The sequence below is a fragment of the Strix uralensis genome, chromosome 2 (assembly GCF_047716275.1).
Source record: "Strix uralensis isolate ZFMK-TIS-50842 chromosome 2, bStrUra1, whole genome shotgun sequence".
Classification (NCBI taxonomy): domain Eukaryota; kingdom Metazoa; phylum Chordata; class Aves; order Strigiformes; family Strigidae; genus Strix; species Strix uralensis.
In genome coordinates, this window is record NC_133973.1 from 21,667,419 (window position 1) to 21,690,432 (window position 23,014).

Genomic DNA, 23,014 nt, shown 5'->3' on the forward strand with positions numbered 1-23,014 from the left:
GAAGTGCCCATTAAACAAGCTCTGAAGTAAACTCATAGATTTATATTTTGCTTGCTTTGTTCCTATCATTTTGTCCATCAGCATGTGAATTACATCAATTCAGGCTCCTGAGGCCTCATTCTCATTTGTAAGAAGGGCACTTCAAATCACTCTAGTAATATAAAGAGGCATTAAAATGGGAGTAATTTATATTTACATTATTTTTATGTCTCTGGTGCTATTAGAATGGTGTAAAGTGACATTAAGAGAAACCACTATCAGGCTCCTTAGGGTCTTTACTTCCAGACTCCCAGGGATTACAATTCAGGGCCTAAATGACTAAGGGACTGTAAGTGAGCACATCTTAGAAAGGCATCTGTGACAGAAGGTACATATTAGAAAGGCCAGGAAAAAGTACTAGTTAAATTTACCAACCTCTCTCATAAACACCTGGGACATAAGATCTGCTGGAGTAATGCCATTGAATTATCTGGAAGCTGTTAACTTCTTTCACAAGTCCAATACTGAAAAAAATGTTGCTAATATCAGAAGGCTGTTCACCAGCCTACATAAAGTAAATACATTTGGGATAAATATATTTCCTACTGGAAGTATATTTGTTTTATCATAACACCGCAGAAATCTCAGAAAAGTTGTCAAGGATTATAATAGATACAGAATTAATGAACTTGAGGACTGAACGCTCTTCTTGCTGACCTGGTATGTACAGATGGAATAATGTTGGGAATACCTATTCTCCTTTTCTGTGTATCTTCTAAATGTTTGTATAAATCCAGTATATTCACGAATGCTATATATATTTAGATAAACACATTAATAAAAGTGTGCACTTTTTTGTTGTCTTATAAGTAATATCTCAGCATTAAGAATTAATTTCCAGATCTCAACGACCACTGAAATCTGTGAACTCTTCAGTTATTTCCATATTGTTGGCAACCTCTTACAGAAAATAAAAAACAAAAATTCTTATGAACACCAACCACTTTTACCGGTAACTTGTAGTGCTTGGTGACATGAAAAAGCATTACTAAAGCAGAATTAAGTAAATAAAGTCAAATAAAATCCATGGCAGCTTTTTCAGATCCTCTCATTCAGTATCTCTGCTATTTATTTTCTCTCAGTATGTTTTACACTTAATAGGGCCAAATTTTTCATTGCTTGCAGATGCTCTTTCTTCAATCTGTTTAGGTCACTTTACAATTTCCTGTGTCTTCATGGGTGTCCTCTGCCCCTCCAGTTTCAGTGTCACCCACATAATTAAGAAAGAAAGAAATGGGGGGGGGAGGGTGTGTGTGCAGGGGGAGTAAAACAAGCAGGATGCACAGAAGAGCTCAGTGTTCAGAGTTTGGTTGAATAAAAATCCCCAAGCCAACACACACAAAATGCCCTTCTGAAATCCTAAAAATAACTGAGCTTTGATATAGCTACAGGAACAGTCACTGAGCACTAATAAATCTCCTCTTTCATCAAAAGGCATTCTCATCTTCTGACTATATTGGTCCATGGATCATACCTATAATTCATGAACAGTAATTAAACCATGTAAAAAAACCCCACCAGTCTGTATGCAATAATTAAAACTTAACATAGTCCGAGACAGACAGACTTTCTATAAGGGAAAATGCAGAAAATGTGGAAACCAAATCATATAATTATCAGTTGCTCACTCACATTTCATAGACATCAGAAACACGCCTACGCACCTATGAAACAGCAACTGAATGTTTCGAGACTTTTTTGAATGTTTCTAATGATGTATGTACAGTTTTCAGTCATATGGAGGTTAATAAATTTCTGCATTCAAATCACTTTCAGTAACCATTCCTGTAATAAATGAAGATCGCTCAGCGAATATAAAAAGGAAAAGCCAGCCTCTGCTGTGAAAACCTTGACTTCTCACAGCTACCTTCCTGAAAGAATAGCCTGAGTGGTTTCAGTGCATTTAGTTTTTTTGCAATATGAATTATGTTCTACAGCCTGATGAGTACTGACTGTGGGACTATCATTATGGCTCACCTGTGGGAGCCTAAGAGAACTATTCTTTCCACAGGAAGAAGATAACGATTCTGTGGTCTTAAATGCAATCACAGGATTTGGACTTTCTTAGGTTCTCTAATGCTGCTGGAAGGAACAAACTCCCTTGAGACTTGGGTGGTGGGCTAATCCTCCAGCCCTTGAACCTCTAGCCGCCAGGATTATGAGCAATAACTAGGCACATAGAGCATGCTGATATACTTCAAGGGAGAACAGCTTCATGATGAATTCTTTCATTTTAAACTATAGCAAGAAGTGTTGTCCAGCTCCTGAAAACATTTGTCACTTTTCTACTCATTGGAATCTCTTGATGTAAGAAAACAGTTACAGCAAAAACTATTCCAGCTCAGCTAAACAATTAATAAGCTTGCTCTACTTTTTTCATTTTCAAACACTATTCTCCAAGGGATTCTTGGACTATTCCACTATTCTCAGATTAAAAATTTAGGACAATAAAGAACTGCAAGTAAAGTTTATGTGCCTCATGGGAGCAAGTAGCCAGAGATTGTTGTGTCCATCAAATCTCTGCTCACATCAATAGACAGTTGAATGATCTTAAAGTAGCAGAAATTGCATTAGCTTTGTTCATATCAGTGTTTCTTGCAGCTTCACAGTCCAAAGCCAACAGCAAGTGATCACTTAAGCATCCATCATCCATAGTGGTTTTTACAGTATGTAATCTCAACTTCAGCACAAAGATCTTTCATGTGAGAGTGCAGAGGCTGGTAAATTCATAAAACAATGCCTTCTATTATTGGTTTAGGCTGATAAACATTGTTTGGATCCAGTTTCAGCCCTGATATTCATGTCAAATTAAAATTCTTCAGATTTACCACTACAAATAAAGCTTCTGAAATTAAGTCCTACTGAAGTAAAAGGGCCTGCCACACATCAGTTTGTGAAAATTCAGTAACAGGAATGTGAGAAATATGAACACTTTTTTAGGAGCTATAATTTAGAATAATGTGTAACTTGTATGTTTTAGGTAGATATGAAAATATTTTCTGGCAAAGTATGGAAATAAGTACTTGCTTCATGTTTTCCTTAATACTTTTAGGAAACCATTTTTTTTTTTAGCAAAACGCAACTGTATTTTTACCTGGAATTTCATAATTTATCATATAAATTTACCTATCTACAAGTGAATGTATATAATTGAATTAGCTCATAAAAACTGGTGAGAAAGTAAACTTGCATGCTCAGTAGTTGTGATGGTGTATTTTACATACATTGTTCAACTGCTTGTCATAGCAGTTGTCTGTATCAAGCAACTGGGAGCTGGACCGGTCCAGTGTGTTTTTTCCAAAGTAGCATTTTGCCTTACTATTTTTGTTATAAGAATACCATTTCAAATACATTTGCACCAGATTAATAGTTCAGTTACCCAAAGGAGAAGGTGACATTCTCATTTTCCTTTCTTGTGCTGGCTCCAGCATGCTTGGCACTTTCCCTCAGCTGATTTGACTTACTATATGAGTAGAAAACCACTTTTTTTCTCCCGTGTTTATTTTATGCCATTTTAGTGAGTTGAAAGGACTAGTGGAGCAATCTGGCAAACTCCAGAACCAGCATAAAGTAAACAATGAGAACATGTGTGTCTAGAAACAGGGAAAGGATTGCAACTTTTCAGCAGTTTTGAGATATGGTATTTTACTGCATCTGGTGAAATTATGTACCAAGGCTCTGAACCTAGGTATAAGTAGAGGTGTCAGAAAAGTGGATTGTGATCTTGGTTTCTAATCTGAATAATTAAGAAAAAAACAGTAGAAACGGAATTGAAGCTTTTTTTAAATTTTAAAATAAAAATTGGGCATTTCTTTTGAACTGTTTTTTTAATTTAACTAAGAATGAAATACTTTGTTATATTTTGGTATTATTTAATATTCCTCAACCTATTTTTAAAGTTTGAGGTCAAGCATCAACCAAATTTTCAACATTTTCAATATGAAAATGAAAAGCTACTACTTAAAAGGGAAAAGGGAATATTCCCAAATTACTGAAATTTAATTTTTCCCTCCCCCTTTTCTTTTTCTGCAAATCTGAACACAAAATTGCAAGTAGTTTGGCTCCTCAACACTTACCATTTTCAGTGAATTCATTAATTGATGTAAAACTATGTGCCCACCTCGTGTCATTATAATTTACATAGTTGTACTATGCACCAGGCAACTTCATGTATTTCTGTGATACCTTTTTCATATGTGTTTTTGTTTGTCTTAAAGCTGTTTGTTTGTTACCTTGTTTGCAGAACAGAACACAGCAGCTATGTATTAAAAAAAAAAAAAAAAAAAGGAGTTTAAGCCATCCAGACCATTTTGCCAGTATCAGATTTTTGTAAAATAATTTCTTTGAAGCATGGTTCTTAGGCTTTGCAGTAGGAACCCAAAATTTGGCAGGAGAATAGTCATTGGGTCAAGGAGACTTTTGCTGTCTGTAAGAAAATTCCTCTTGATTTGGCTGGGGCATAAACCTCTGAAAATCATCATTTACATACACTCAGTAGAGCATAGTCAGGGGCCTGATAAGATCTTTTTGAACGTTGTATCGCCACTGAAGCTGCTCCAGTACCAAAGGCTTTGGTACATGCCAGATTCAGGAAAAATGCTGCCAAACTTCACTAGGCTGCCTGTATAGTCTGTGCACAGCTAAATATTCAGAAAGGGCATACTGTTCCTCCAGCCATTATCTAAATATGGTCTTGGTTAAGAAAATGGAATGTGCTAGTCTTATACTTACAATTCAGGAATTAAGTAAGTACAGCCTCCTGCTGCCCTATTTTACTGATAATTAAAGTGAATTCTTGGTGAAATTATCCATGAAAAAGCCAGGAAAAGAAGCAGGATTCTGGTATGGCAAGACTACTTCAAATAATTCCACTGTCTTTCAGCATAAAAATGCTAATTGTCTGTCCTCGTCTGCATTGTCTATAACTCCTGAATGTGACTCACTTACCTATAGTGTTATGTATTAACAAAGTAGGGCAAATGAAGGCTGCTTTACTATACTTAATTCTAATATTTGTTAGACCATCTGTCTTACACTCTTATGTTTTGTTATTTAAATACTTTGTAAAATAGATATTTTTAATCTGCATTTTTTGCAAAGATGGTGAGGTAACATATATCCACTTCTAATGATCATGCATATTTCAGCCTGGCAGTGCTAATCGTCTAGAATATATTCAATTCAGAGAAGAATATTGTAGTGCTAGGGCCTGAATAATAGGCCCTGAAACAAAGTTGACCTCTAGATGAACCTCACAACCAAACGTTATCCATTGTTGGTATCTGCTAATTAGTAAAATATGTATTACCATTAGTGTTTATTAATTAGTATCTGATCATTAATGAAATATGTACGCTCACTAGTGAAAGATGTAGCTTAAGCAAAATGTAATCAGTAGTGAGGATGAAATGTTGTGAGAATGTGTATCCAACTTCCCTTGTTTAGCCTTGTTCAAGGCTGAGAACCCAAGTGTTTGACCTTGTTAGAAACTCCCTTGGTTCTTCCCTCCCCGAGCCCTGGCCAGGCTTTGGGTGGAATCCAACAGGAGGATGAAACCAGATGTTTCCGCTCAAAGAAAAGTGCAAGTCATTCTGACTTGCTGATTTTTGGTATATAAGGCTGGACCCTCTTGCTGCGACTTTGGAAGCCTCACCTACGGATGGACGCATGACGTAGGATTTCCCACTTGCCGGGACAGGCTCTCCAAATCCTCGCTGTAACCGGGGCTGCCCAGCAACTGTGGATCTGGATGTTGGTAAAGTATGCAAGTGGTGATGTATCTTTCTTAATCACTCTTCTCCCCATCATGTAATAATGATGAGGTGCATTACCTTGCTTATTCTTATTTTCTATAATTAACTGTATGTAGTAATAATTAAGTGTACTATTCTGTATTTTTCTTATTGCTTTTTTTTCTGTATTACTTAGTTATATCCTTTAATTATTAACAGTAAAATAAGCCTACTCTTTCCACTTTGGTGGCTGAGTTTAATTGGCATCTTCGCTCAGCAGAACAAATATCAATTTTATATGTTTCTCTGTTAAGGGTAGTGGAGTTGGGTGGATCTGTATTTCATTTGCTTTTCCCTGAAAATAGAACAGTGATATTAAAACAAACAAACAAAGCCAGCCCCAAAACCACATTAGGGCTAGACTTTCTAGCACTTTCATTTCCTATAAACAACATATTTTTTTCCAACTAAGTAGTTCTGTTTAAAATGACATCTAGTTCTCTAGGTATGTTTCAGTTCTTCTGAAGAGTTTCTAAGTCAGAGACTTTCCAAGTTTTTGAGCGCTGGCATTTAAGACAAACTTCTTGTTCTGGATAATAGGTCTCCTTTGCAGGAATTCAAACACCTGGCTTGCTTCTCTCTCAAGACTATGTGATTTGTCCTTCTGTCCTGTGTGAATTTATTCTCCTTGTTGTAACATTTAAATTAGTTTCAATGTCTTACTTGTGGGGATGGATCCTCATGTGATGAAAAGAAGCCTCTTTTGATGGACTGCTGGGAGCTACTTCAGTTTTCACCAGAATGAATTTTGTTGAAAATATTCTTTTTCCATTCTCTCACTTAACTCACATTCGTGGAGAAACTGAGAGTGTGTTTTATATGATGGTTGCTCATCTGAAGCCAAATTAATGTCTTGAAATTTTGGCTAATTCATTTACAGTATGATCCTCATTCAAAGACTGCTAATGTATTAGAGCATTGATGGCAACAGTTTTGTTGCAGATGATAGATACTGTGGATCTAAGCAAGTTATCTTGTCATTTCCTGGGACTGGATTTAAAAGGGGCTACCAAATACCTGTTTGTGAGGAGAAAAAGCTCAGTCAGAAGGTGAAAAGACAGGAGCGCTTTGAAAGACAGGGGCAAGTTCTGCTGGCAATGTTTAAGATGAATACTATAATGTACTCTGAATGACTGAATGTCAAAAAGCAAAGTTACCCTTGATTCATGTTCAGTTTCAAATATTCCTGACTATTAAGTAATCTTGTTAACCTAAACCATGTCAAGAACTGTGTTCTTTCTCTGATAGGGACTGCAAAAGAAAACCTCCTGGGAGAAGGCCAAGAATAGGTGAATACTTGCTCTTCATTGTAGGTTATTTGGATACTTACTCCAGTGATTTGTGGAGTGGATACAGTATCCGGAATGCAGCAATATTCCCTGTGGTTCCTGTTCTAGTAAGTTGATAATATATCTGGGACTTCAGCATGATTTCCAAGATGTGCCTTTTCAACATTTGTTTGTTTATTATAAAATTTATTTTGTGAGTAAATGCTCCTGAACTGCTCTTGAGAATTCTGCATTTTCAAACTTTATCTGTTAGAGTTAGAAACTACATTTAGCTTAGGACATGAGCTTGTTTTTACTCTTACTTCTTGTACCTTCCCCCCCCTAAGCAACAGTCAAGATGTCAATAGATTTCATCTAATGTTTATTCAAATAATAAATGGATTCATAGCTTTTATATGGCTATGACCTAGTTACAAATTAGTATGGCAACACCACTATGCTAGTGAAAACGAATCTGCTATCTCTTGCTCAAATCTTACATGTCCTTCTTAAAGATATTTAGAATTGCTGTTAAGAAAAGAGGCAAATAACTTGAAAAAAGAAAAAAATTCCTGTCCTCTGTAGAGGCATTCTTGTACCTGCTATATATATTAAAAAAAAAAAAAAAAAAAAAAAAGTCTACAAGGTTTACAATGAACATATAGTAAATGACTGGTTCTTTTTTCTTGTCTTTATTTGAGCCTGTTTGAATCAAAGTCCACTTAAGGCAGTAAACACCATTATCACACTGTGCAACAATATACCTTAGTACTATAATTGAGATTAGCTTTCAATCACTACAATTTGTGAATCAGTAATTTTAAAAGGCTTACCAGTTTTTCCATGTGGAAGCAATCTACCCCCTGCTCTCAAAACAATGCTTTTCTTTGGGAACATGGAAGACAGCATAGCGGTTGTTTAAAAAGTTTTAACCATTGAGACAGAACACATCAGGCCAAATATATGTATGAATTAATTTATACCTGAGATTAATTTGATCTTCATTCTTGAAGCTTCATAGGTAATGTCTTTCTTTGGACTTCAGAGTACAAGATAAAATATGTATCTAAATAGACTTTATACTTGGATAAAAGAACATTTTTAATAATGTGGGACTTCTTGATAATATAAGATCAGAAAATCAGGTGTAAATTGCTATGTCTCCTATTGGCCTAGTCCAATTTAAACAAGTTAATAGGACAGCCTATATATTTCAGGACTGACTTTAAAACAAGTAAAGCCACAGCAAAACTTGAAGACACAGATTAAAAATGGGGAGGTAAAAGAGCCAGATGTGTAATAAATTTATTTAACTAAAATGGGATTTAAGCAAAGTTTAATTTGAGCCCTAGAACTGACTCAGTCTTTTAAGTGAAGAGCTAGATAGTAGTTAAATCTGCTCCTGAAAATAGATGTTTGCCTCCCTGTGTCCTGCAAGAGGTCTCACCTATGGATATACTCAGAATAAACATCACATGTGTAAAAGATTAGTCTCAATAGAAGATTTAATATCCAAAATGCCTTCCAGGCAGTGGTCCTGCTAGTTTATTATTACTAGTTTATGTATTAATCTGTGTGTGCATGGGACAGAGCAAGAGGATACTTTCTACTCTCACCTGTTTGGTTAGCAGAAAAACAGGAAAGATTTACTAGATCAGAAGATATGGAATAAAAAATTATAATGACCTTTTGTGGTGGTAAAATGGTGAAGGGTGAATACCTGGACTAAAAATTATTCTGTTAATTTACATTGTCTTCCATAACTTGAATGTATTCCAAATATTTTTCAGTATAAAATGGACAGGGAATGGTACAATTTCCTTCTCCCATGTAATGCTGTAAGAAGGAGTAAATCCTTAATTTTTATGGATATTTCTTATAAACCCATATTGCAACAATTGAGTTATAGACCTAAAGTGGAGGTTGACTTTTTCTTGCAGCCTGGAATTAGATGCTTGAATCTCAGATGGGGTTGGTGATGAGAGGAGGTGGTAGCATAAAACCTCGTTTTTATTTTGTCTTTTGTTTATTCTAGGACATACTCTGTTAGCATTCAAGTTATTGCTAATCTCATTTTGAATCATTTAACTCTCCCCATCTATTGTGTAAAAGGTTTTGATGCCTGGTAGGGAATGACGCATTCATTCTCCTTTCAGGCTCATGCAAACACAGTCTGACACTGGAGTGCTCAGAGTCTAACCTCTGGGTATGTGTACAGAGAGCAGTGCAATGCTGCTCAGACATGCTGACAGGGCTCCTGAAAGCTGAATGGCCATATTGTTAGTCCAGATTTAATTTGCCAGAGGTTTGGTAGCCCTACAAACCCTGCAAGCCACTGATGGAGGCATTGCTCCCTGCACTAGGAGGGAGTTTTGAAAACTAACGTTGTGCCATCTCTAAAACCTTGAGGGTATTTTTAGCTCTTCCCAGAAATGAAGCTTTCTGCTTCTATTTCAGTTTAGGAAAATAGAACAAAAATAATTTGGAGGGAAACTTCTTTTTTTAAAAGAAAAATTCTGTCCTGAATCAATTAAAACTTTTCCCAATAACTGTTTAAATTTGAACAAAAACTTAAAAATTCAAAATAAATGGGCTCACATAAGTTTCACTTAAAGAACCACCTATGGAATAATCTGAATCAATAACTTCTTAAACTGCTTTTGAAAAACTAGAGAAATTCTTAAGTACTGTTACAATACTTAAAGAGAATGTAGATGGCCAAGAAAGTTTAGCCTGACACATAAAATAATGGAAAGGTAACTTATGGTGTCTGTGAAAAAAAAAAAAATAAGGGCTAGATTATAATTAATGTTAGGCAGAATAGTTTGATATGTTTTCCACCAAGATTAAAGGTCTGACTGACAAAAGCAAATGTGTTGATCTAGTATATTTGATTTTCTCCAGACATTTGATTTGATGCTGTATGACATTAAGGTTCAGAAGTTTGCGTATATATGTAAGGAAATGATTAGAAGGATTAAAGACTTGACAGATATTGTGATGCAGCTATTGAGAAGGAGGTATAGGACCATATCTAGCAGGGTTCACAGAGCTCAGATCTTATTTGCTGTGTGATATTTGTATCAGTGATCCAGATGATGCTATACAACCCTGCTGATGAAGCTTAGAGATAATAAAAATCTGTGGGATAAGATATAGTACAAAGCCAGGGAAATCTGAATCATTTGAACAGAGGGTAAAATCCAAGAAAAAGCTCTTTAATTTAGCCAAATGTAAGGTAATGAATCTGGGAAATTATTCTAAGAGGATGGGATAGTCGGTCTTGGGAACTCCAACAATTCACTAATGGATATATGGGTAGTTCTGGATAATCACCTCAATATGAGCTCCCAACAAGTCTTAATAGTAGACAGTTGACCACTTGAATGATATTGCTATAGAAGACAATGACTCACAATTGCTTGATACCTAGAGAGTAAAAACATGTATTTTTCTAAGAGCTATTATCTGATTCACCTTTTGGAAGAAACTGTTTCCCATACATGTAGAGTTGTTGATCTTACTCCCATATTTGGAGTGGGGAGAGGTGTCCTTAAAATGATTTACCTGAACTGAGGATTTGCATGGAGTCCGTTCACAAATTTGAACTGTCAATATACGTGTTTAACTGGACAAGACTCATTAAAGAACCAGTCAAATTAATATCATTAACACAAAACAAAAAAAATCATGTCACACACATTCTGATCAAAGTAGAGTGTGGAACGTATCATTATCCAAGAGGAAGTGTTCACATTTTAAGCAGGATGTACCTTATACCATAATACCATAAACTATAATTATTGTGTTCCAGGAGAGAAAATCCAGGATGGTGCAAGAAGATGAGGAGTAACAGAGAATAAGAGTCACAATAAGGACCTTATTTAGTTTTTTTTTTTTTTAATTTTTATTTTTCTAATAAACCTGGATGTTGGTTTTTTGGGAGTATCTCAGACTCCAGTCCGATTCACTCTTTTAGGATTATTATCACATGTTGTCTCTGTGACTAAAAATAGAGGAAAAAAAATAATGAATCAAAAGCCATATATCACAAGCTTCAGCAACATTCAAAGATATTGCCAGGACTTTTTTTTTAAATGTACTCTTCTTGTGTATATGCTTATACAACTGCAATTTTCAGGTTTCAGAATTTGACAAAATTTGGGCTGATCTTCAAGGAAATGGGAAAATTAATCCCTCTGACTCACATTGTCAAATCTTTGTTCCAGTGCATGATATTTGAGGATTTCCTGAATTTGAGGGAATTTGTGAGGGGTCAGGGAGAAGAAGAATGAGGAAGGTTATTATTTTGTAAATCTCTGAACATGTGACCAATCATACAGGTTTCAGCAGCTTTAAAGTTCTGAACCCTTCTACCTTTAAGTGGGAAATGTGAGGTAGTTTTAATATAGAGTTTGACTATAATTAGCTTCTCAGAATGTGTAAATAAAGGACAGTCAGTGAAACTTATCTTTTGCATTTCACCAAATGCTTACCGTTATATTGATGTGATTGTATTAGACAATCATAACAGACACAATAGAGGCATAGATTCTACCATATTTTACTAAGGAATTTATGACAGAAAGGAATCTTTTGCCTTATCAAGTCCAAGTCCCTGGTTAATATAGGCAGCCATAACATACAAATTATTTCAGACACCTTACTTAAAAAACACAATTGAATTCCTGTATTTGCAAGAAAGACCACACAACACAAATAAAAAAATACTCCTTCACTGTAAAGTTTGTTTAGCGGTGATCCATGTTTTATCTGCATAGCTACAAAATGTTTACACCGGGGTTTCCAGTTCATAAATCTTTAGTATTATGCAAACTTAATGACAGCCAGTCTTGCCAAAGCTTGCATTTATTATCCATTTAGAAAAATTGGTCATGACAAATGCTAGTTTGTTCTGAGACACCAAGTTTCCCTTCCTTCATTGTCTATTCTCCTGACTGTAGAAATGGTAGGCTTCAATACAGAATAAAGCTTTAATAATTCAATGTTGATTAATTCAATTTGCTTTTGACACCCATACTCCTACTGAGGGAGACCTTGTGCCTGAGAGGTCCTATGATTTCAAGGTGTTACTCTCAGAATAAAGTGCTAATCAATAAGATAGAGGGTATCAGACCTAAATAATTGACTGTGCTAAGTAGGGAAAATAACTGTATGATGCCCTCGGTACTTTTCTGGCTTTAAACAATGGTAAAGACACAGAAAAACATGCAAGGTATGCAAATCTTGAACAACTTTTTAAAATTCCCTTCTCTATCTCTTCTGGTCATCATCTCCTGAAGTTTAGTGTACTCAACTTATTTAAGATGTTGGTTTCTTCTTATTTGTACCCTTCTTTCTACTCATTCTTTTTGGTACAGCTCATGTTTTTTGTAGAATTTCTTTCATACACTTAAACAAGTCCTCCTGTACATGTAGGAGCTTTCAGCATTAGGATTTATACACCTCTGCCTTGCAAAGTAGAAACACATGTACTTGTACAGACTCAGCTGGTGTCAACAAGCTCCATGGTTAGTTGGAAATTAGGGATTAATCTGAATAGTGTTTAAAAGAGTGTCATTAAATAAAAGTAATTTCTGTATTTGTGATCCTCCAATTTTTGTCCCTGTATAATTACATTCCTTGGGTTATTTTGTTAACTTCCTTCTTTTCCTGGCTTTACTCTTTGTTCTGGCTGGCTTTTTTCATCATAATGCTCTTCAAACATCCCTCTGTAATGAGTCTGCACATCTAACCACAATCAATTTTCCATCAGTCATTCACCAGACTGAGAATCTCTGACGCTATAGGCTGACAAATAAATCTCCTTTTCCTCTGAGTGTACAACACTTGAAGGAAACAAAACAGTAACGGTGAGAACACTAATTCCTACAGATTTATAAAACCTCTAATTCCTGTTAATCGGTTTGGGACAGATGATTACTTCACCATGTATCTTAAAAGGACTGTTCTATCAGGTAGTATTGACTGGAGTAGTTGGGTGCCTAACTAGATGGTTTACAGAAAGTGTTCTTTACCGTGATTACTGTTAAGAAGCAAATTTAGATTAGGATTTGTGTATGTGTGATCAGTGTTTAATATATCTGTTTTGGAAACCTAACATGGTCTATGAGGTTTCCCAGACATATCAACTTGCTAAGATATCCCTTTTGACTGGAAGAAAAGATGTCTTCTTATTACTTTCAGCGTGGAGCAGATTTAGTATAATTTACCCGCTTTTGGCATGTACTGGGTCTGGCTGAGCCAGAATTGGTTTTCCCCTATATCAGCCCTCATGGTGCTGTGTTTTATGTTGGGAGCTGGCAGGGTGTTGTTGGCACACTGGTGTTTGTGGCTACTGCTGAGTAGTGCTTACACAGCACCAAGGCTCTTCCCAACATTTCCCCCCACAGTGGGACGGGGTGGGCAAGATCTTGGGAGGGGACACAACCAGGACAGCTGACCCGAACTGACCAAAGGGATATTCCAGACCATATGACGTCTGCTCAGTATAAAGCTGGGAAAAAGGAGGAAGCGGGTGGGGTCACCCTTGGTCTTCCGAGGCAACCACTACGCATATTGGAGCCCTGCTTCCTGAGAAGGGCCGACATCGCCTGTTCATGGGAAGTAGAGAATAAATCTGTTTTCTGTTTGCTTCCATGCGCGGACCTTTGCTTCGCTTTTCTTATATTACAACTGTTTTTGTTTTACCCACAAGGGTTGGTTTTTTTTCCTATCTTATTTTCTTTCCCCTCTTTGCCCTGTTGAGAAAAAAAGGGGAAGGGGGGGAAGTGATAGAGTGACTTGGTGGGTACCTGGCATATAGCCAAGGTCAAACCAACACATAGCAACAATAACTTGTAGATTCTGTACCTCAAAAACATCCCTAGATGTAGACTAAATCCTGTCCCATCTGTCTGTCATACTGCTCATATTTAGATGGGAAGAGGGGGGAGGAGAAATATGGATTTTCCATGGGAAAATAAATATAGCTGGAAAAGGTCCAGCTGAATTAAAGAAAATAAGCAAAGAAAATCAGCTGTTCCAACACTGGTGAGTGTTTACACTCTGAAAAGAAAACCCTTGACAGGCAGGGCAGAGTAGGATTTTAGCTGATTACGCTTAATATGTATCTTTGATGTTGGCTAGGAGTTGATCACATGATTCTATGATTTATTATGTAAATACTCTTGAAATGAAGAGAAGATGGGAAACATGGAAAAGAGTTAATGTAGGACTTCTTAAAAACAGACCTGTTCTTGTTTAAACAATATTTCAGCTTCTGATTTGCGCAGAACACAGCAATTAGATATCACAGGGACATCTATAAGTACCTAAGACTGATAGGAATAATATTCAAGTTGTAATATATATTAAATTATTGAGGAGCTACTGTAATGAAGGATGAGCAATCTGAGAAAGACAGTTAACTGGATTCACATATAATGGTATAATAGGTTACTGCAGAAATTCTTGTATGCTGTTCCTCAGCTCTATTACAATATTCATTAGAGCTGTTGTACTGTGTATTTCACTTTTAAATAGGTCTTTTCCTTGTGAGAAAAACATAATTATATGACTCCAAAGCAGGATCTTCCTTGCCATCTCACCCTCCTCTCTGCTGTAATTACATCCCCTTCCTAGCCCTAGATGGCAGATTGTTTAGGCGGGAGCTAGCCTGGCACAGGTGGCAGATTGGTCTTTTCATAGAGTGTTCATCAAAAAGGCAAGAAGAACCACTGATCTCTTCATATCAGATTCTTTAGATGACTTCTTTTTTAGCAAAGTTGGTAAATTCATGCCCACTTGTGTGGACCTTTGCCAAAACAGGCTTACATAGTCATAAAGCTGGCAAATTCCCCCTTCCTTAAACACGTTTGACATTCTTCAAACTGTTATACCACAAACTGGTGGTGAGAGAGAATTCAGTTCTGCTGAGACACCAAATATACATATACAAAAACATATAAGGAATTTGGATCTAAAACAGAGAAAGTGAAAGTAGAATTTCTGATACTGGAAGGAAATAAAATTGTCTTGTTAATTGATTTAGTATCAATTGTGTCCTGATACTGTTTTAATCATTCTGATCCTCTCTTCTGTCCTCTAATTCCATTAACAATTTTTGTAGAGACATTATTTGAGCAATTGTGTCTCTAACTTTACAAAAACATGTTGTCAAACCAAGCATGCGCATAAGTATTTCCTTGATTTCACTCCAAAACATTGTCCCATCCTACGTTCAGAAGGTAGTGCAGAATGATTTTTGGATAGAAAACATATATTCACAATAAAAATTTTCTGTAGAGAATTTTAAACAGAATCTTGGGTTAAAAATTTTTACTTTCACACAATGTGGATAGGATTTCTTGCCTTTCCTTGTAGAAATGTTAGTGCAGAACTCTATGGTGTTCAGAAAACTACATTCCAGAGTATGCAGCAGACTAGATTTTCCTCACCCACCCTTAAAATAAAGATGAGATTAATCTCAGTGTGGTGCTCAGATCTTTCTTCTACTCCTTTCAAAAGCAGAGTTATGCCAGATAAGCTAGATCTTACCCTAGAGACCTGTCTCATGTTGTGCAATCACTTCTTGGTTTCTCAAAAATCAAGATGTTTTGGAACTTGCAATTCCTGAGTAATCAGTAAACTCAAAGCCAAACTGCCTGGAAGAGGAAACACATTTTTGTTGACATAGTTGCCCAGTGATTGCTTTAGCAAAAATCTGCCCCGGGCTTTCTGAGGTAATTTAGGATGGAGCCTAGAAAGAACAGAATTGAAAACACTAAGAAAATTTAAGAGAAGAAAAAGGAAGATTGAGAATATGACCATACTATAAAATAGTGATAGGATCTTTGTAATCCTGAATGAAGGCTACAGATGTTACCTGAGAAGATAGTCCTATCCTCTGGTGATTACCCTTTGCAGAGCTCCAGATGCAACAAAAACACAGACTAGAAAAACAAACCATACTTTAGACATAATGTAGTATGAAGGAAAGCTAGGGAAAATGCTGAATAATTTGTAAGGAAAAGTAAGACACCAGCTGTGCTGAAGTACTTTCTGAGAAACCAGGGCAAAAAAAGTGTCTTTAACTGTCTTCCCAGCTCAGTAATGATGCCAGGAAAGAACAGTGGGATATCTCTAGAAACTGAGAATCAAGGTTTCCTTTTCACCAGAGTGTGAAGCCGGGGTTCATAAACAAACAGAAAACATCTCAGAAAGGGATAGCTGCTTGTTTTTGTTGGTGGGCTAAGCTAAGCAATAAGAAAGGGGTATTAAGATCTATGAGGTACTGACAGAGGAAGGAAAAGCACTAATCAGCAAGAAACTAAAGTAATCAATTTATTTCATTTTGAATGGCCAGAATCCCTCACAATCTCTTAAGGCACCTTATTATGATGATAACACAAGAGCACAAGCTTATATTTTTAAACTGTATTGCATCAGCTCTTACTGGACACATAAGTATAAGGCTCCCTTTGAAGCCATCTCTGAAGTGCTGTGGTTTCATTCTTTTTATTGTTCAAAACTTGTATCATTATAGGAACATCATACTAATAATCAAATGGTTGTTTTACGTCCTCTCCTCCCTCATAATCAAGAACCCATATACACATGCCTATGTTAAGTTGCTAAATAATAGTTTTTGGTATTTATCATATCCTTATTTCACTGCCTCAGACAAGTGTATATATTTTTCATCTGTCAGTTTGTTACCATAAGTCAGTGCTATAGTGACAATGAGATGTTAAAAAATCATTTGGCTTTCACATTTTATAATATAAAGATGTAGATGAATAGACTAAATCATGTATATTTCTTTTAATATACTCATAGTAATCTGTTCTTAAAATCAACCCCAAATTTCTCCTTTATCAAAGAGGTGCATCGACACCTAATATTTTGCCTTCATCAGCAAATTTAGACATGAATTTGTAACTTTTATCTTCTAAAAGTATCCTTTCTCACTGTGCAGTGTGCACTTATCTGCCTGTCTAACATAGGAAATAAAGGAGAAAAAAATGCATGTCATAATATAAGTTCAGTAATCAGTTGACCCTGTATCCTTAACTTGTGTTATTGCATCTTTTCCCCCCTTTTTATAACAGTGTTGAGACTTTGCAACAAACTTAATTTTTCATTGCGCACTTTTGCCCAGTTATGGAAGAACTTCCATTTTCTGACTCTAAGTACTTCTTTACAAATAGCCTCTTCTGTTGTTTGAGCATACTGCATTGTCTTCCCATTATTTTCAGAAGTCCCTGTGGCCTATAAACTTGGAGGAACCTATTTCATGGCTTTGAAAAAACATCTGTTATGTATAATTTATTTACTGAATACCCCAGGTGGGGTAGCTATCAGATTCTAGAAGATAATCCAGCAGAGTAACATTTCTGTATTTGGGGATTTTGGTTCAATAGTATGTTGTTCTTTCCAAGATGTGGTAGAAAACTGTCAAAAATTGAGGTGTGCATAGTACATCAACTGCATGGTAACCATGACACTAATTTGTTCACAATAGAAATCACAAATAATTACATAAGCTAAGCAGTTCTTAAATTAACAATTAAATTGCTAATGAGTGAGTGTAAATGAGCCAGGTGTTCAGTCTTTGTTTCTGGCTCTCTTCATCTTTTGGTGGGTTGCACTTGCACACTACATGAATCTGAGGCTTCTGGAAAGAGAGAGTGGGACTGTAGGAAGGAAGAAGTTGGAAGAGGAGCAAAAGAAGGAGATCTTTGTCTTGTGAGTCATCTCCCCTAACAATGAAAAGCATCAGAGTCAAGAATGGCACAATACTACAATTTAGTGCTTACGTAAAGTCAGTGACAACTGCTGGACAGGGTAATTGATAACAGTGTTCCACATGAACTCCGTTAATAATTTAATGGCTGGATTTTCTGCAAAGTTTTTGTAGTGCCTACTCCATTCCACTGGGAGATCATTAAAATAGGCTTTTTGCATTGATGAAGGCTAAAATAGAGTTCTAAAGAAGTTGTCCTCTGGCAGAATAGAAATGGACAGTATCTAACCCCATCAAATCAACGAGGACTGAAAGTCAAGGCTATTTATGACCAGGAAGTGTCAGACTAGTAGATAAAAGTCTCCACTTCCTAAGTGCTACTGAATTATTTCTATTTGGTGTCACAGAAATACCAGCTTTTAGCTTGGATCCCAGAGAAAAAAGGATGCTAAGCTGTTCTTGTGTCCTTTGACAACACAGTACGAGGAGCTGAGCCGATGAACTTCACTGTGCAGTTGCGCATAATGTAACTCCTCTGTAGCTTAGAGAAGGTTTTACATTTTTGAGTTTGCTGAGCTTCACTAGTGGCAAAGTTCACTTTAAAATATGCTATAACATGGCAGAAATCCAATGAGCTGGAATTTAAAAGGGCCTTTAGTAACACATGACAAGGCGGTAATGAAAGATGTGTTGTTAAATCAGAGTCATCAGGGCTCCTAATGTTCTTAGAAGCTTAGCTTCCCCTCCAGTTTTATGAGGTCTTCTTTTAGCCATCTCCAGTTCCTCAGAGATGTTAGAAGTCAGTGTGTGGGTTTTAGAATCCATTGTGACGTTAGAAGTCAGTTAAGGTGGGTTTTGTGTGATTATGCAAAACTGCTCATACCAGAGTCCTTATTCTGTTCCTTCGACAGGACACTAGAATGTAAACAGTTCCCTTTCTGACAGGCAAGCCAATCTTCTCCATTTCTTGAAACCATATTCTTTCCTTCCTGCCTTCCTTATTTATCCTCACACTCCTTCTGTTCCATAATGCTTCTGTCTTTCCCATGTTTCATTTTTTCTTAAAAATGTCTTGTTATAAAGCATATGCAGTCAGTGGTTTATGGTCTAATGAGAATATGTATCTTATTGAACCCTTCCATTCTAGCCTTCGACCCCACTCCTTGATCTGTCCTCACCCAATCTTCTCTTGCAAGAAATGACAGTTTTGTTGAATCTTTGACAACAAATCGTTCCTTTTCATGTGGCTTGCATTTCAATTAATAAGGTTATTACACAGTTACTTCAGGTTATGATCAATGAATTGCAAACAAAAAACTGCAAGTAGTCTTTATAATATAAAATTATGAATCAGTCAGATTTTCTAAGGGTGAAAATGCAATTCCACAAAATGCTGGTGTTGACGGATGTGAAGCCTTGGGATTACAACACATGTAGACAAACTACACATTTTATCATCTTTGTGAAGCATACCACTTCTACAGTGGTAAGATATATTCAGTAAGGGTATTCAGTGTATATTTTATTTCTGTTTTTTAAAGTACTCCCAGCTTATATTTTTTTTTCATGTTGGCCTTCATGCTGCTCCTCAGTTACAGTATGAAAATGCTAATTATATGTATATTTCACTTACAAAACTTAAAGGGCAAAAAAGTGTAGACTTTTATGAATATTTTGAGATATACCATATTGAAAAACTGTTGCATATTATGTGAAAATGCAACTAAGGTGAAGGGATAAACACTGATTCTGTTATACTGTCCTAGAAATATAAGAAAAATTAAAGAGGGTTTTTTGTTTTATTTGTTGAAAAGAGCTTGTCATTGAACTCTTGAAGTATGTGGTATTTGAAGATCAAATATAGCTACTCATCTACTTTTAGATGCGGGATTAATTGAAAAATCTACAGAGCATATTCTGGTTATCATTAGGTATTTCCCCAACTTTTGCACTGTTAAGATGTTAAAAAGAAATTAATTTCTGTATTGTAGTCTTCTAAGACACATTTTCAACAAATATCAATGCAACAATCTGTATATTGTCTGTTAAGTGGGTTTACATTCATTCTTTCCTTTCACTGATTTGTGAAAAGCCTAGGCACTGTGAAAGCAGATACTGAATTTCTAGAAGTAAGGAGCAGGGCTTCAGTCTATATCAGACCTTTGCCAGGTGGTAGAGCAGCTTGTTGCAGCAGTTAAAAGTCAGAGCCATATGGCTCTGATCCACTGCAACTGTTACAATGGAAAGAAAAGTTTGGAAAACAGAAAAAAAAGATGAATGAATGAGTGAAGAAGTAGTCAGTTACTTTGACAAATGTGACAGGGGCTGCTCTGAAAAATGAAATAGTCTCAATCTGTAGAGTTTGATAAGCATCTACTTTGAAAAGAATAAACAAACAGTATCTTTCAGCTCCAGAAAGACATTTAGGCAGATGGACCCTTATGCCTGTGTGACTTCTCATCAAAATTGATGGATATATAAGCATAGAGGTTCGCATGGCCTGATACTCCAGTCTATCATAGGAAATAACCCAGCATGGAACGCATGGAGGCTATGGTCAGACTCTGTCCTTGGCAGAGGTAATGATGAATAGGAGAACTGAACCAGCTAATCGACTTGTACATGCTGGCTGGATTAGAAGGAAATCAAAAGAATTATGCTGATGAGACCAAATAAAGGTCTAGCCCAAATTCAGCATTTGTGTTTGAATTTCATAGATGGATACAATTTAATATTAGTACCTTCCCTCTTCCCACTCCTTCCAAAGCTTTTACAGTTAATAATTTAACAGAAGAGTATCTCTGTGCCATCTTGCACCATTATAACAGTTTTCTGAAAGTTTTGGCATATAGCTTAAGAGTATTTTGCTTCTTGGATTTGTATTATGAAGGATATAGTCTCCTTGACAAAGATGGAAAGTAAGACTAAAACATTATATAAAGAAAACAATAACAATTGTAAAAACACCTGCCTGACAAGATGGTAAATTTGCCTGTTTTGAGATGAATGTAACTAGACCCCAGAGATCCCCAAGGAAGACTGAAAAGCTTTTAAAATCAGTATCAGAAATCAGAATAAAGAAGTAGGATGCCTATCCTTTAAATCTTAAACTGGCCAGATCAGAGTAAAATGGTCTCATACACACATCTCCTCCGACCCACTGTGTCTGCTTTTGGGTCCTGGCCCTGATTTTAGTCCATTAGAGCTGCTGTTTCTGCACTGTAGCAACCTCTTCCCAGCCTTCTTATCTTCTTAAAGGTTACTCCTTCCTGGGTCCCAGCTGCTGGCTTTGGGCTCCTCACTACAGTCTCCATATCAGGTGCCGTCTTTTTCCTCTGACTCTCTTGAGTCCTGCACACCACAACCTCCTAAAATTTTTCTCAGAGCAGGCTCAATTCCTCACCAAGGATCCTCTAAAGGGTTTCACCCTGTCAATTACTTCTTCAAAAGATGTAACAGATAGATGAATATAGTCCATAACCACAGTAGCTCTTCTTGTACAGGGTAGAATTTATAGCTTAATTCTTTTTCCAGAATTCAAATCTGTTAAACTTCTGATGTATTTCTTCTCAGAAAAGTTTATTTCTGATTTTACATAAGAATTTCACCCTAGAAAGACCTGTGTGCTTAATTTTAGGCATTGAATGCTGTGCTGTTGGCTCCAAACCCTAGTTTCAAAAAACCTGTCTCACCAAAACTTGCATGCTCAAATAAAGCTGAACATAGATTTTCAGGTTAAATGTTGGTGAGATTTAAAAAAACCCAGACAAACACAGACTACTCCATTATTTTGCAAGTCATGTTGAAGTTTCTGTTTTCAAAATTATGAGGTACTGAACTTAATATCACATTATATATGTTTGGTAGAAACAAGAATAGAAAATGTTATATCTGTGCTTTGTGCTGGGGTTACATTTTATGAGAACATCTTTAAATTGATACCTTCATATGTTCAGAGCTGAGATGCAATACTTACAAAGAATTTTAGAAACTTTTAGGGAGCAATTTTTTCAGCCTGTGTTACTTATGCCCCTCCTTGCCCAACCAGTGATATAAATACAATGAAGCATGAGTCTCAGAAAGACTTTTGATTTCTTAAAAAAACCCTAATCTACAACTAAACTTTTCTCCCGCTAAATATATCAATCAGATTTTTAGATCAACTACTTAATAAAAAATATTATTTCATTTATGTTAAATGCTAGTACTGATCTTCAGAATGAACAGGTGATAAGGATCCGTGTGGTTCTAAGTCTGTTACACCTGTTTGTTATTCCTGCATTACCAATGCACAAAGGTAAGAAAGAGAGGGAGGGAAAGAAGGTTTGAAAAAATTTACTTTTTAGGACAGTTTAGCACTCCCATTAGAAATGTTCAGTATGATTATATGCCACATTTAGCAATGTTCACACTTGCCATTATCTTAACAGTCCCTTGTGAAGTCCCCTGAGGACGTATCTATGTAGGTCTGATTCAGTTTTGCTTTGTCCAGCTTGTTTTTTTCCGCAATTTTACTCTGAACCTCAATTTCAGATTAAGAAAGAATTAGCATATGCTTTCTCTGATAGATGATACTTTAAATCAGTGGCTTGGAGGCTAAATCCAGCTGAAACTGGGTTTACTTTAACATCACCCTGGAGAAATTTGTGAACCAAAACTGTATTTTGTTATTACAGTGTCCATCCTACCCTTATTTACCTTCTTAACTCTTTTTGACAACAAAATCAAAAGGTGCATAAACTTTAAAAAACACAAGAAGGTAACATGTTTCTCAAGACCTAGGAGTGGGATTTGAGTCATACATGTATTAATTTTTCTTTTAGAGACTGAATGTGTAAGTTATTCACAGCAACCTAGGGTGCCATGAAAAAGCTTAGAGAGGAATTTAGTGTCCCACTCAGGTTTACCCAGTCTATCAGAGAAGGACTTGGATATTTGAATACTGAAACTGAATTAGTGTCTGAAGTCTAGATCATAACTGTTTTCTTCCTCTTTTTTCTTTCCTTTTCCCTCCTGCCATCTCTTCTGTTACAAAGATGGCACACGAAAGAAATGTTATGGTTTATATCTAACTGATTAATTCTTTTAAGTGTAGAATGCTTTAAAATATTTGAATGAGACAGTGTTCAGATTGCCTTTTCACACTGACTTTTACTCATGCAGTGAAA